This window comes from Crinia signifera, chromosome 11 (genome assembly GCF_055691185.1).
Source record: "Crinia signifera chromosome 11, ASM5569118v1, whole genome shotgun sequence".
NCBI lineage: Eukaryota > Metazoa > Chordata > Amphibia > Anura > Myobatrachidae > Crinia > Crinia signifera.
This window is the reverse complement of record NC_139227.1, coordinates 63,861,371-63,874,510: the sequence shown is the minus strand read 5'-3', so window position 1 is coordinate 63,874,510 and position 13,140 is coordinate 63,861,371. Positions and strand designations below refer to the sequence as shown.

General features: G+C 31.9%; 16 non-coding genes across 16 annotated transcripts; all 16 read left to right on the top strand.

The window, feature by feature from the left end:
- Window positions 1-33: 33 nt before the first annotated feature.
- Window positions 34-115, top strand: TRNAS-UGA (transfer RNA serine (anticodon UGA)). Its single transcript has one exon. It is a non-coding gene; the product is annotated as a tRNA-Ser (tRNA).
- A 919-nt stretch (window positions 116-1,034) lies between these two features.
- On the top strand, window positions 1,035-1,116 carry TRNAS-CGA (transfer RNA serine (anticodon CGA)). The gene has a single exon. It is a non-coding gene; the product is annotated as a tRNA-Ser (tRNA).
- A 434-nt stretch (window positions 1,117-1,550) lies between these two features.
- TRNAS-UGA (transfer RNA serine (anticodon UGA)) lies at window positions 1,551-1,632 on the top strand. Its single transcript has one exon. It is a non-coding gene; the product is annotated as a tRNA-Ser (tRNA).
- Window positions 1,633-2,551: 919 nt separating this feature from the next.
- Window positions 2,552-2,633, top strand: TRNAS-CGA (transfer RNA serine (anticodon CGA)). The gene has a single exon. It is a non-coding gene; the product is annotated as a tRNA-Ser (tRNA).
- A 1,414-nt stretch (window positions 2,634-4,047) lies between these two features.
- On the top strand, window positions 4,048-4,129 carry TRNAS-CGA (transfer RNA serine (anticodon CGA)). The gene has a single exon. It is a non-coding gene; the product is annotated as a tRNA-Ser (tRNA).
- A 434-nt stretch (window positions 4,130-4,563) lies between these two features.
- Window positions 4,564-4,645, top strand: TRNAS-UGA (transfer RNA serine (anticodon UGA)). The gene has a single exon. It is a non-coding gene; the product is annotated as a tRNA-Ser (tRNA).
- A 996-nt stretch (window positions 4,646-5,641) lies between these two features.
- Window positions 5,642-5,723, top strand: TRNAS-UGA (transfer RNA serine (anticodon UGA)). The gene has a single exon. It is a non-coding gene; the product is annotated as a tRNA-Ser (tRNA).
- Window positions 5,724-6,641: 918 nt separating this feature from the next.
- Window positions 6,642-6,723, top strand: TRNAS-CGA (transfer RNA serine (anticodon CGA)). Its single transcript has one exon. It is a non-coding gene; the product is annotated as a tRNA-Ser (tRNA).
- A 433-nt stretch (window positions 6,724-7,156) lies between these two features.
- Window positions 7,157-7,238, top strand: TRNAS-UGA (transfer RNA serine (anticodon UGA)). The gene has a single exon. It is a non-coding gene; the product is annotated as a tRNA-Ser (tRNA).
- Window positions 7,239-8,156: 918 nt separating this feature from the next.
- On the top strand, window positions 8,157-8,238 carry TRNAS-CGA (transfer RNA serine (anticodon CGA)). The gene has a single exon. It is a non-coding gene; the product is annotated as a tRNA-Ser (tRNA).
- A 433-nt stretch (window positions 8,239-8,671) lies between these two features.
- TRNAS-UGA (transfer RNA serine (anticodon UGA)) lies at window positions 8,672-8,753 on the top strand. Its single transcript has one exon. It is a non-coding gene; the product is annotated as a tRNA-Ser (tRNA).
- Window positions 8,754-9,662: 909 nt separating this feature from the next.
- Window positions 9,663-9,744, top strand: TRNAS-CGA (transfer RNA serine (anticodon CGA)). The gene has a single exon. It is a non-coding gene; the product is annotated as a tRNA-Ser (tRNA).
- Window positions 9,745-10,178: 434 nt separating this feature from the next.
- On the top strand, window positions 10,179-10,260 carry TRNAS-UGA (transfer RNA serine (anticodon UGA)). Its single transcript has one exon. It is a non-coding gene; the product is annotated as a tRNA-Ser (tRNA).
- A 912-nt stretch (window positions 10,261-11,172) lies between these two features.
- Window positions 11,173-11,254, top strand: TRNAS-CGA (transfer RNA serine (anticodon CGA)). Its single transcript has one exon. It is a non-coding gene; the product is annotated as a tRNA-Ser (tRNA).
- Window positions 11,255-11,688: 434 nt separating this feature from the next.
- TRNAS-UGA (transfer RNA serine (anticodon UGA)) lies at window positions 11,689-11,770 on the top strand. The gene has a single exon. It is a non-coding gene; the product is annotated as a tRNA-Ser (tRNA).
- Window positions 11,771-12,681: 911 nt separating this feature from the next.
- TRNAS-CGA (transfer RNA serine (anticodon CGA)) lies at window positions 12,682-12,764 on the top strand. The gene has a single exon. It is a non-coding gene; the product is annotated as a tRNA-Ser (tRNA).
- The last annotated feature ends 376 nt before the right edge of the window (window positions 12,765-13,140 follow it).

The following is a 13,140-nucleotide window of genomic DNA, read 5'->3' as shown; positions in this document are numbered from 1 at the left end:
GAGCTCAAATTTTTGAACTATGCCACAAGTAAGGTAGTTGTGGCCGAGTGGTTAAGGCGATGGAATTGAAATCCATTGGGGTCTCCCCGCGTAGGTTCAAATCCTGCCAACTACGTGTTGCTTTTCAATCACATGGAAAGACTAGCTTATAAATCATTATAACTTCATTTTACATAAACCTCAACTACAGTAGGTGCTGTATTTTCCAAAATTGCATTTAATGTTACAGCCTTTAAGGAAATATTGTAACACGTTACCTCCACTTCAAGGAATAATTTATTTTATTTTATAACAGTAGTTTATTATGTCGACATTGTTCAGGTAACTTTGGCCACGTGGTTGAGGTAATGAACTCATTCTCCATTAGGGTATACCCATTCAAAATCAAATCCTGCCAGATATGTGAAGTTTTTAAAGCTTGTTGCAAACATAATATACAATCAAGGTGAAGAAATCCAAAGAATGTTTTATTGAAGAATTGAACAAATCTTAGATAATCAACATCATTTTTCACAATGGATTTCTTTCTAAACCAGGTACTTTTAGAATATGAATACTTTCCTGTATTTATAAGAACATGCATAAGACTATATGTAAATATTTTCTATGGCAACACATGCATGCAGATACTTTCCAACTGGACTTAAATCTGCAGAAATATGTATGCTAATGAACTGATAATGGGATTGGAGAGTGTCATTTGTAAAAAATCCAAATAAAAAAAAGAATGACACCAATAAAAAATTGTATCCATCTTAAATAATAACTATTTGATGAAATATCAAGGAAACATGCAATGCATTTTACATAAACAGTGCATTTAAAATGTTGCTCTAAGACTCTGATTTATGTTTCACTAAGCTTAAGAGTAAATGTCCTTGACACTTACATGAGTCTATACTAGCTATTATTTTTTGCAAAGTTTAAGTATTAATATAAAAACAAAATGAGAAAAAGTCTATTGTTTTTTTCTGCCAACTAGAAATCTGAAACAATATATCTGCTCTCAATGTTTTCGGTAAACTGCTAGTCAGGTAGTTGTGGCTGAGTGGTTAAGGCGATGGACTCGAAATCCATTGGGGGTTCCCCGCGCAGGTTCAAATCCTGCCAACTACGTGTAACTTTTCAATCAAATGTAAATTTAAACTTCTAAATCTTTAAAACTTACTTTTCCATATAACTCCACTAGGTGCTAAATTTTCCAAAATGGATTTTAAAGTTACAACTTTTAATGAAATGTTGTAACATGTTACCTCCAATTCAGCAAATTAAAAAAAAACTATACATTTTTAACACCAAGTTATTATGTCTGTACTGTTCAGGTAGCTGTGGCCAAGTGCATGAGGTGATGGACTGTTTCATAATGCACAAGATTAAATGTCCTTGACGCCTACATTTTACATTAATCTATATCAGCTATTATATTTGCCAAAGTGTATCTGCTAATATAGCAAAAAAAACCTGTGTAAAATTGCATTGGTAATTTATTTCAACTAGAAATATGATTATTTATTATTGAGCTCAAATTTTTGAACTATGCCACAAGTAAGGTAGTTGTGGCCGAGTGGTTAAGGCGATGGAATTGAAATCCATTGGGGTCTCCCCGCGTAGGTTCAAATCCTGCCAACTACGTGTTGCTTTTCAATCACATGGAAAGACTAGCTTATAAATCATTATAACTTCATTTTACATAAACCTCAACTACAGTAGGTGCTGTATTTTCCAAAATTGCATTTAATGTTACAGCCTTTAAGGAAATATTGTAACACGTTACCTCCACTTCAAGGAATAATTTATTTTATTTTATAACAGTAGTTTATTATGTCGACATTGTTCAGGTAACTTTGGCCACGTGGTTGAGGTAATGAACTCATTCTCCATTAGGGTATACCCATTCAAAATCAAATCCTGCCAGATATGTGAAGTTTTTAAAGCTTGTTGCAAACATAATATACAATCAAGGTGAAGAAATCCAAAGAATGTTTTATTGAAGAATTGAACAAATCTTAGATAATCAACATCATTTTTCACAATGGATATCTTTCTAAACCAGGTACTTTTAGAATATGAATACTTTCCTGTATTTATAAGAACATGCATAAGACTATATGTAAATATTTTCTATGGCAACACATGCATGCAGATACTTTCCAACTGGACTTAAATCTGCAGAAATATGTATGCTAATGAACTGATAATGGGATTGGAGAGTGTCATTTGTAAAAAATCCAAATAAAAAAAAGAATGACACCAATGAAAAATTGTATCCATCTTAAATAATAACTATTTGATGAAATATCAAGGAAACATGCAATGCATTTTACATAAACAGTGCATTTAAAATGTTGCTCTAAGACTCTGATTTATGTTTCACTAAGCTTAAGAGTAAATGTCCTTGACACTTACATGAGTCTATACTAGCTATTATTTTTTGCAAAGTTTAAGTATTAATATAAAAACAAAATGAGAAAAAGTCTATTGTTTTTTTCTGCCAACTAGAAATCTGAAACAATATATCTGCTCTCAATGTTTTCGGTAAACTGCTAGTCAGGTAGTTGTGGCCGAGTGGTTAAGGCGATGGACTCGAAATCCATTGGGGGTTCCCCGCGCAGGTTCAAATCCTGCCAACTACGTGTAACTTTCAATCAAATGTAAATTTAAACTTCTAAATCATTAAAACTTACTTTTCCATATAACTCCACTAGGTGCTAAATTTTCCAAAATGGATTTTAAAGTTACAACTTTTAATGAAATGTTGTAACATGTTACCTCCATTTCAGCAAATTAAAAAAAAACTATAAATTTTTAACACCAAGTTATTATGTCTGTACTGTTCAGGTAGCTGTGGCCAAGTGCATGAGGTGATGGACTGTTTCATAATGCACAAGATTAAATGTCCTTGACGCCTACATTTTACATTAATCTATATCAGCTATTATATTTGCCAAAGTGTATCTGCTAATATAGCAAAAAAAAACTGTGTAAAATTGCATTGGTAATTTATTTCAACTAGAAATATGATTATTTATTATTGAGCTCAAATTTTTGAACTATGCCACAAGTAAGGTAGTTGTGGCCGAGTGGTTAAGGCGATGGACTTGAAATCCTTTGGGGTCCTACCAACTACGTGTTGCTTTTCAATTACATGGAAAGACTAGCTTATAAATCATTATAACTTCATTTTACATAAACCTCAACTACAGTAGGTGCTGTATTTTCCAAAATTGCATTTAATGTTACAGCCTTTAAGGAAATATTGTAACACGTTACCTCCACTTCAAGGAATAATTTATTTTATTTTATAACAGTAGTTTATTATGTCGACATTGTTCAGGTAACTTTGGCCACGTGGTTGAGGTAATGAACTCATTCTCCATTAGGGTATACCCATTCAAAATCAAATCCTGCCAGATATGTGAAGTTTTTAAAGCTTGTTGCAAACATAATATACAATCAAGGTGAAGAAATCCAAAGAATGTTTTATTGAAGAATTGAACAAATCTTAGATAATCAACATCATTTTTCACAATGGATTTCTTTCTAAACCAGGTACTTTTAGAATATGAATACTTTCCTGTATTTATAAGAACATGCATAAGACTATATGTAAATATTTTCTATGGCAACACATGCATGCAGATACTTTCCAACTGGACTTAAATCTGCAGAAATATGTATGCTAATGAACTGATAATGGGATTGGAGAGTGTCATTTGTAAAAAATCCAAATAAAAAAAAGAATGACACCAATGAAAAATTGTATCCATCTTAAATAATAACTATTTGATGAAATATCAAGGAAACATGCAATGCATTTTACATAAACAGTGCATTTAAAATGTTGCTCTAAGACTCTGATTTATGTTTCACTAAGCTTAAGAGTAAATGTCCTTGACACTTACATGAGTCTATACTAGCTATTATTTTTTGCAAAGTTTAAGTATTAATATAAAAACAAAATGAGAAAAAGTCTATTGTTTTTTTCTGCCAACTAGAAATCTGAAACAATATATCTGCTCTCAATGTTTTCGGTAAACTGCTAGTCAGGTAGTTGTGGCCGAGTGGTTAAGGCGATGGACTCGAAATCCATTGGGGGTTCCCCGCGCAGGTTCAAATCCTGCCAACTACGTGTAACTTTTCAATCAAATGTAAATTTAAACTTCTAAATCATTAAAACTTACTTTTCCATATAACTCCACTAGGTGCTAAATTTTCCAAAATGGATTTTAAAGTTACAACTTTTAATGAAATGTTGTAACATGTTACCTCCATTTCAGCAAATTAAAAAAAAACTATAAATTTTTAACACCAAGTTATTATGTCTGTACTGTTCAGGTAGCTGTGGCCAAGTGCATGAGGTGATGGACTGTTTCATAATGCACAAGATTAAATGTCCTTGACGCCTACATTTTACATTAATCTATATCAGCTATTATATTTGCCAAAGTGTATCTGCTAATATAGCAAAAAAAACCTGTGTAAAATTGCATTGGTAATTTATTTCAACTAGAAATATGATTATTTATTATTGAGCTCAAATTTTTGAACGATGCCACAATTATGGTAGTTGTGGCCGAGTGGTTAAGGCGATGGACTTGAAATCCATTGGGGTCTCCCCGCGTAGGTTCAAATCCTGCCAACTACGTGTTGCTTTTCAATCACATGGAAAGACTAGCTTATAAATCATTATAACTTCATTTTACATAAACCTCAACTACAGTAGGTGCTGTTTTTTCCAAAATTGCATTTAATGTTACAGCCTTTAAGGAAATATTGTAACACGTTACCTCCACTTCAAGGAATAATTTATTTTATTTTATAACAGTAGTTTATTATGTCGACATTGTTCAGGTAACTTTGGCCACGTGGTTGAGGTAATGAACTCATTCTCCATTAGCGTATACCCATTCAAAATCAAATCCTGCCAGATATGTGAAGTTTTTAAAGCTTGTTGCAAACATAATATACAATCAAGGTGAAGAAATCCAAAGAATGTTTTATTGAAGAATTGAACAAATCTTAGATAATCAACATCATTTTTCACAATGGATTTCTTTCTAAACCAGGTACTTTTAGAATATGAATACTTTCCTGTATTTATAAGAACATGCATAAGACTATATGTAAATATTTTCTATGGCAACACATGCATGCAGATACTTTCCAACTGGACTTAAATCTGCAGAAATATGTATGCTAATGAACTGATAATGGGATTGGAGAGTGTCAATTGTAAAAAATCCAAATAAAAAAAAGAATGACACCAATGAAAAATTGTATCCATCTTAAATAATAACTATTTGATGAAATATCAAGGAAACATGCAATGCATTTTATATAAACAGTGCATTTCAGCAAATTAAAAAAAAACTATAAATTTTTAACACCAAGTTATTATGTCTGTACTGTTCAGGTAGCTGTGGCCAAGTGCATGAGGTGATGGACTGTTTCATAATGCACAAGATTAAATGTCCTTGACGCCTACATTTTACATTAATCTATATCAGCTATTATATTTGCCAAAGTGTATCTGCTAATATAGCAAAAAAAACCTGTGTAAAATTGCATTGGTAATTTATTTCAACTAGAAATATGATTATTTATTATTGAGCTCAAATTTTTGAACTATGCCACAAGTAAGGTAGTTGTGGCCGAGTGGTTAAGGCGATGGACTTGAAATCCATTGGGGTCTCCCCGCGTAGGTTCAAATCCTGCCAACTACGTGTTGCTTTTAAATCACATGGAAAGACTAGCTTATAAATCATTATAACTTCATTTTACATAAACCTCAACTACAGTAGGTGCTGTATTTTCCAAAATTGCATTTAATGTTACAGCCTTTAAGGAAATATTGTAACACGTTACCTCCACTTCAAGGAATAATTTATTTTATTTTATAACAGTAGTTTATTATGTCGACATTGTTCAGGTAACTTTGGCCACGTGGTTGAGGTAATGAACTCATTCTCCATTAGGGTATACCCATTCAAAATCAAATCCTGCCAGATATGTGAAGTTTTTAAAGCTTGTTGCAAACATAATATACAATCAAGGTGAAGAAATCCAAAGAATGTTTTATTGAAGAATTGAACAAATCTTAGATAATCAACATCATTTTTCACAATGGATTTCTTTCTAAACCAGGTACTTTTAGAATATGAATACTTTCCTGTATTTATAAGAACATGCATAAGACTATATGTAAATATTTTCTATGGCAACACATGCATGCAGATACTTTCCAACTGGACTTAAATCTGCAGAAATATGTATGCTAATGAACTGATAATGGGATTGGAGAGTGTCATTTGTAAAAATCCAAATAAAAAAAAGAATGACACCAATGAAAAATTGTATCCATCTTAAATAATAACTATTTGATGAAATATCAAGGAAACATGCAATGCATTTTACATAAACAGTGCATTTAAAATGTTGCTCTAAGACTCTGATTTATGTTTCACTAAGCTTAAGAGTAAATGTCCTTGACACTTAAATGAGTCTATACTAGCTATTATTTTTTGCAAAGTTTAAGTATTAATATAAAAACAAAATGAGAAAAAGTCTATTGTTTTTTTCTGCCAACTAGAAATCTGAAACAATATATCTGCTCTCAATGTTTTCGGTAAACTGCTAGTCAGGTAGTTGTGGCCGAGTGGTTAAGGCGATGGACTCGAAATCCATTGGGGGTTCCCCGCGCAGGTTCAAATCCTGCCAACTACATGTAACTTTCAATCAAATGTAAATTTAAACTTCTAAATCATTAAAACTTACTTTTCCATATAACTCCACTAGGTGCTAAATTTTCCAAAATGGATTTTAAAGTTACAACTTTTAATGAAATGTTGTAACATGTTACCTCCATTTCAGCAAATTAAAAAAAAACTATAAATTTTTAACACCAAGTTATTATGTCTGTACTGTTCAGGTAGCTGTGGCCAAGTGCATGAGGTGATGGACTGTTTCATAATGCACAAGATTAAATGTCCTTGACGCCTACATTTTACATTAATCTATATCAGCTATTATATTTGCCAAAGTGTATCTGCTAATATAGCAAAAAAAACCTGTGTAAAATTGCATTGGTAATTTATTTCAACTAGAAATATGATTATTTATTATTGAGCTCAAATTTTTGAACGATGCCACAAGTAAGGTAGTTGTGGCCGAGTGGTTAAGGCGATGGACTTGAAATCCATTGGGGTCTCCCCGCGTAGGTTCAAATCCTGCCAACTACGTGTTGCTTTTCAATCACATGGAAAGACTAGCTTATAAATCATTATAACTTCATTTTACATAAACCTCAACTACAGTAGGTGCTGTTTTTTCCAAAATTGCATTTAATGTTACAGCCTTTAAGGAAATATTGTAACACGTTACCTCCACTTCAAGGAATAATTTATTTTATTTTATAACAGTAGTTTATTATGTCGACATTGTTCAGGTAACTTTGGCCACGTGGTTGAGGTAATGAACTCATTCTCCATTAGGGTATACCCATTCAAAATCAAATCCTGCCAGATATGTGAAGTTTTTAAAGCTTGTTGCAAACATAATATACAATCAAGGTGAAGAAATCCAAAGAATGTTTTATTGAAGAATTGAACAAATCTTAGATAATCAACATCATTTTTCACAATGGATTTCTTTCTAAACCAGGTACTTTTAGAATATGAATACTTTCCTGTATTTATAAGAACATGCATAAGACTATATGTAAATATTTTCTATGGCAACACATGCATGCAGATACTTTCCAACTGGACTTAAATCTGCAGAAATATGTATGCTAATGAACTGATAATGGGATTGGAGAGTGTCATTTGTAAAAATCCAAATAAAAAAAAGAATGACACCAATGAAAAATTGTATCCATCTTAAATAATAACTATTTGATGAAATATCAAGGAAACATGCAATGCATTTTACATAAACAGTGCATTTAAAATGTTGCTCTAAGACTCTGATTTATGTTTCACTAAGCTTAAGAGTAAATGTCCTTGACACTTAAATGAGTCTATACTAGCTATTATTTTTTGCAAAGTTTAAGTATTAATATAAAAACAAAATGAGAAAAAGTCTATTGTTTTTTTCTGCCAACTAGAAATCTGAAACAATATATCTGCTCTCAATGTTTTCGGTAAACTGCTAGTCAGGTAGTTGTGGCCGAGTGGTTAAGGCGATGGACTCGAAATCCATTGGGGGTTCCCCGCGCAGGTTCAAATCCTGCCAACTACATGTAACTTTCAATCAAATGTAAATTTAAACTTCTAAATCATTAAAACTTACTTTTCCATATAACTCCACTAGGTGCTAAATTTTCCAAAATGGATTTTAAAGTTACAACTTTTAATGAAATGTTGTAACATGTTACCTCCATTTCAGCAAATTAAAAAAAAACTATAAATTTTTAACACCAAGTTATTATGTCTGTACTGTTTAGGTAGCTGTGGCCAAGTGCATGAGGTGATGGACTGTTTCATAATGCACAAGATTAAATGTCCTTGACGCCTACATTTTACATTAATCTATATCAGCTATTATATTTGCCAAAGTGTATCTGCTAATATAGCAAAAAAAACCTGTGTAAAATTGCATTGGTAATTTATTTCAACTAGAAATATGATTATTTATTATTGAGCTCAAATTTTTTAACTATGCCACAAGTAAGGTAGTTGTGGCCGAGTGGTTAAGGCGATGGACTTGAAATCCATTGGGGCCTCCCCGCGTAGGTTCAAATCCTGCCAACTACGTGTTGCTTTTCAATCACATGGAAAGACTAGCTTATAAATCATTATAACTTCATTTTACATAAACCTCAACTACAGTAGGTGCTGTATTTTCCAAAATTGCATTTAATGTTACAGCCTTTAAGGAAATATTACCTCCACTTCAAGGAATAATTTATTTTATTTTATAACAGTAGTTTATTATGTCGACATTGTTCAGGTAACTTTGGCCACGTGGTTGAGGTAATGAACTCATTCTCCATTAGGGTATACCCATTCAAAATCAAATCCTGCCAGATATGTGAAGTTTTTAAAGCTTGTTGCAAACATAATATACAATCAAGGTGAAGAAATCCAAAGAATGTTTTATTGAAGAATTGAACAAATCTTAGATAATCAACATCATTTTTCACAATGGATTTCTTTCTAAACCAGGTACTTTTAGAATATGAATACTTTCCTGTATTTATAAGAACATGCATAAGACTATATGTAAATATTTTCTATGGCAACACATGCATGCAGATACTTTCCAACTGGACTTAAATCTGCAGAAATATGTATGCTAATGAACTGATAATGGGATTGGAGAGTGTCATTTGTAAAAAATCCAAATAAAAAAAAGAATGACACCAATGAAAAATTGTATCCATCTTAAATAATAACTATTTGATGAAATATCAAGGAAACATGCAATGCATTTTACATAAACAGTGCATTTAAAATGTTGCTCTAAGACTCTGATTTATGTTTCACTAAGCTTAAGAGTAAATGTCCTTGACACTTACATGAGTCTATACTAGCTATTATTTTTTGCAAAGTTTAAGTATTAATATAAAAACAAAATGAGAAAAAGTCTATTGTTTTTTTCTGCCAACTAGAAATCTGAAACAATATATCTGCTCTCAATGTTTTCGATAAACTGCTAGTCAGGTAGTTGTGGCCGAGTGGTTAAGGCGATGGACTCGAAATCCATTGGGGGTTCCCCGCGCAGGTTCAAATCCTGCCAACTACGTGTAACTTTCAATCAAATGTAAATTTAAAATTCTAAATCATTAAAACTTACTTTTCCATATAACTCCACTAGGTGCTAAATTTTCCAAAATGGATTTTAAAGTTACAACTTTTAATGAAATGTTGTAACATGTTACCTCCATTTCAGCAAATTAAAAAAAAACTATAAATTTTTAACACCAAGTTATTATGTCTGTACTGTTCAGGTAGCTGTGGCCAAGTGCATGAGGTGATGGACTGTTTCATAATGCACAAGATTAAATGTCCTTGACGCCTACATTTTACATTAATCTATATCAGCTATTATATTTGCCAAAGTGTATCTGCTAATATAGCAAAAAAAAACCTGTGTAAAATTGCATTGGTAATTTATTTCAACTAGAAATATGATTATTTATTATTGAGCTCAAATTTTTGAACTATGCCACAAGTAAGGTAGTTGTGGCCGAGTGGTTAAGGCGATGGACTTGAAATCCATTGGGGTCTCCCCGCGTAGGTTCAAATCCTACGTGTTGCTTTTCAATCACATGGAAAGACTAGCTTATAAATCATTATAACTTCATTTTACATAAACCTCAACTACAGTAGGTGCTGTAATTTCCAAAATTGCCTTTAATGTTACAGCCTTTAAGGAAATATTGTAACACGTTACCTCCACTTCAAGGAATAATTTATTTTATTTTATAACAGTAGTTTATTATGTCGACATTGTTCAGGTAACTTTGGCCACGTGGTTGAGGTAATGAACTCATTCTCCATTAGGGTATACCCATTCAAAATCAAATCCTGCCAGATATGTGAAGTTTTTAAAGCTTGTTGCAAACATAATATACAATCAAGGTGAAGAAATCCAAAGAATGTTTTATTGAAGAATTGAACAAATCTTAGATAATCAACATCATTTTTCACAATGGATTTCTTTCTAAACCAGGTACTTTTAGAATATGAATACTTTCCTGTATTTATAAGAACATGCATAAGACTATATGTAAATATTTTCTATGGCAACACATGCATGCAGATACTTTCCAACTGGACTTAAATCTGCAGAAATATGTATGCTAATGAACTGATAATGGGATTGGAGAGTGTCATTTGTAAAAAATCCAAATAAAAAAAAGAATGACACCAATGAAAAATTGTATCCATCTTAAATAATAACTATTTGATGAAATATCAAGGAAACATGCAATGCATTTTACATAAACAGTGCATTTAAAATGTTGCTCTAAGACTCTGATTTATGTTTCACTAAGCTTAAGAGTAAATGTCCTTGACACTTACATGAGTCTATACTAGCTATTATTTTTTGCAAAGTTTAAGTATTAATATAAAAACAAAATGAGAAAAAGTCTATTGTTTTTTTCTGCCAACTAGAAATCTGAAACAATATATCTGCTCTCAATGTTTTCGATAAACTGCTAGTCAGGTAGTTGTGGCCGAGTGGTTAAGGCGATGGACTCGAAATCCATTGGGGGTTCCCCGCGCAGGTTCAAATCCTGCCAACTACGTGTAACTTTCAATCAAATGTAAATTTAAAATTCTAAATCATTAAAACTTACTTTTCCATATAACTCCACTAGGTGCTAAATTTTCCAAAATGGATTTTAAAGTTACAACTTTTAATGAAATGTTGTAACATGTTACCTCCATTTCAGCAAATTAAAAAAAAACTATAAATTTTTAACACCAAGTTATTATGTCTGTACTGTTCAGGTAGCTGTGGCCAAGTGCATGAGGTGATGGACTGTTTCATAATGCACAAGATTAAATGTCCTTGACGCCTACATTTTACATTAATCTATATCAGCTATTATATTTGCCAAAGTGTATCTGCTAATATAGCAAAAAAAAACCTGTGTAAAATTGCATTGGTAATTTATTTCAACTAGAAATATGATTATTTATTATTGAGCTCAAATTTTTGAACTATGCCACAAGTAAGGTAGTTGTGGCCGAGTGGTTAAGGCGATGGACTTGAAATCCATTGGGGTCTCCCCGCGTAGGTTCAAATCCTACGTGTTGCTTTTCAATCACATGGAAAGACTAGCTTATAAATCATTATAACTTCATTTTACATAAACCTCAACTACAGTAGGTGCTGTAATTTCCAAAATTGCCTTTAATGTTACAGCCTTTAAGGAAATATTGTAACACGTTACCTCCACTTCAAGGAATAATTTATTTTATTTTATAACAGTAGTTTATTATGTCGACATTGTTCAGGTAACTTTGGCCACGTGGTTGAGGTAATGAACTCATTCTCCATTAGGGTATACCCATTCAAAATCAAATCCTGCCAGATATGTGAAGTTTTTAAAGCTTGTTGCAAACATAATATACAATCAAGGTGAAGAAATCCAAAGAATGTTTTATTGAAGAATTGAACAAATCTTAGATAATCAACATCATTTTTCACAATGGATTTCTTTCTAAACCAGGTACTTTTAGAATATGAATACTTTCCTGTATTTATAAGAACATGCATAAGACTATATGTAAATATTTTCTATGGCAACACATGCATGCAGATACTTTCCAACTGGACTTAAATCTGCAGAAATATGTATGCTAATGAACTGATAATGGGATTGGAGAGTGTCATTTGTAAAAAATCCAAATAAAAAAAAGAATGACACCAATGAAAAATTGTATCCATCTTAAATAATTACTATTTGATGAAATATCAAGGAAACATGCAATGCATTTTACATAAACAGTGCATTTAAAATGTTGCTCTAAGACTCTGATTTATGTTTCACTAAGCTTAAGAGTAAATGTCCTTGACACTTACATGAGTCTATACTAGCTATTATTTTTTGCAAAGTTTAAGTATTAATATAGCAACAAAATGAGAAAAAGTCTATTGTTTTTTTCTGCCAACTAGAAATCTGAAACAATATATCTGCTCTCAATGTTTTCGGTAAACTGCTAGTCAGTTAGTTGTGGCCGAGTGGTTAAGGCGATGGACTCGAAATCCATTGGGGGTTCCCCGCGCAGGTTCAAATCCTGCCAACTACGTGTAACTTTTCAATCAAATGTAAATTTAAACTTCTAAATCATTAAAACTTACTTTTCCATATAACTCCACTAGGTGCTAAATTTTCCAAAATGGATTTTAAAGTTACAACTTTTAATGAAATGTTGTAACATGTTACCTCCACTTCAGCAAATTAAAAAAAAACTATACATTTTTAACACCAAGTTATTATGTCTGTACTGTTCAGGTAGCTGTGGCCAAGTGCATGAGGTGATGGACTGTTTCATAATGCACAAGATTAAATGTCCTTGACGCCTACATTTTACATTAATCTATATACAGCTATTATATTTGCCAAAGTGTATCTGCTAATATAGCAAAAAAAAACTGTGTAAAATTGCATTGATAATTTATTTC